The sequence below is a fragment of the Macrobrachium nipponense genome, chromosome 20 (assembly GCF_015104395.2).
Source record: "Macrobrachium nipponense isolate FS-2020 chromosome 20, ASM1510439v2, whole genome shotgun sequence".
In the NCBI taxonomy this organism is placed as follows: domain Eukaryota; kingdom Metazoa; phylum Arthropoda; class Malacostraca; order Decapoda; family Palaemonidae; genus Macrobrachium; species Macrobrachium nipponense.
The window spans coordinates 85,321,052-85,323,061 of NC_061089.1; positions in this window are offsets into that span (position 1 = coordinate 85,321,052).

Here is a 2,010-nt window from a genome sequence, read left to right on the forward strand (position 1 = left end):
CATATGATAGATTTAAAAAATAGGGAAGTTTTATATGAATGCTTTGACAGAACTACCAGATGTGTTGAAGGCTCCTTCATTACGATAAACAATACGTTTGATGAAACCCTGGGTATTGCTGAGAATACTATTATAAGCGAAGGAATTCGAAATGCGGCGGTTGTCACAATTGCAAAAATATTTTTAGCCCTTTAAAGTCATTACAGAACCAAAGTAATATATTAGAACAAAATCATCTTATTGACCTTTCAGCGATAGAATTAAGGTTTCTTCCACCCAGGTCTCGTAAAATGTTTGATTTGACAGGGCCCAAAAGCCTGATTAAAGTTTTACTTTCTGTAATGATTGTTATATCTGTATTATTTTCCTGCTTTTCTCTGATTGCTGAGGCGTTTATTATACTCCAGTTCAGTGCACAAGTTCACAGCAGTTGGATGAAAGTTGTACATATATATATTTTGAATACCAATATTTTCGTAACAAGTATTTCACTGTTAATATTACCTCACACACACACGCACACATATATATATATAATATATATATATATATATATATATATATATATATATATATATATATACACATATATATATATATATATATATATATATATATATATATATATATATATATATATATATATATATATATATAAATATATTAGAACAAACCTCTCTTCTCCGTACATACAAAAGGGTCTTTGCACTATATTTATACACGTGTATATATATTATATATATATATATATATATATATATATATTATATATATATATATATATATATGTGTGTGTGTGTGTGTGTGTGTGTGTGTGTGTGTGTGTGTGTAAATCCCCTTTTGTATGTACTTACAGAAAAGTTCTTTTTGCTGTACCCCATATCTCCAGAGGTTAAGAGCCCACCGATTTCCAGTAATTTCTCTGTCTAGAGATATGTGGACCTATTTCTTGCCTTTATGGTGTGATTTTTCACAGGTCTAAGCAATTACTAGGTATGTAATGGTCCTATTCTTCACCGACATTACTTTGCCCATCTTTCTTTTGTATAAGAGTTATGCCTAATCCAGCATGATAGCCATAGATATTTTTTTAGCATGATTTATGGAGGGACGAGTCCAAGTCGCTTCTTTGTTTTTACAAAGCTGAGAGAGAGAGAGAGAGGAGAGAGAGAGAGAGAGAGAGAGAGAGAGAATGAACGTTTTGATAATGCATAGAAACCTATGGCGATATGTAGCAATATTTTTCTGATACTTTTTCTTATTTTACTCCTTTGATGAGTTAGGTCTCAGTATATAATGTTTTTCTTATTCTTGCGTTAATTAATCTAAATGAAACAAAACAAGTAAAAAAATGAACCGAAGCCTCTTCGGCGCAATCGAGTTTTGTGTACAGCGTATAATCAAAGCCACCGAAAATAGATCTATCTTTCGGTAGTCTCAGTATAATGCATGAGTCGCGGCCCATGAAACTCTTAGCCGACCGTGGCGGTCTGTGTTGTTGTGCTGCCAGAGGAACGATCATGGCTAACATTAACCTAAAATAAAAATTGAAAAGTAAGAATAAAAAACTACCGATAGATCTAGCATTTGGTATGTTTGATGAATGGAGGGTGGATGATTATCATAACAATTGGCAGCCCTCTAGCCTCAGTATTTTTAAGATCTGAGGTTAGAAAGGCAAAGTCCGGACGAACAGACAAAGCCATCTCAATAGTTTTCTTTTACAGAAAACCAAAGTGGGGTTTTTGCTAAATTCAGAAAAAAGGGTAAAAATACTAACATCTCTCTTCTATTTAATAAATTTTGAATCCCTCCTTTTTCATACCTAGCAACTTTACATAGTGTATCTTTTTATTTTTAAACTTTAGGTAAGTTGAACGAGCATTTAAAGAAATATAAATGTTTTAGAAAGCGTTGACTACATTCTGTATAACTGCAAACGTATGCATAAAAGCTTAACATTGATAGACAACATTTTTCAAACTGGAATCAAGATTAACATTTCCAACA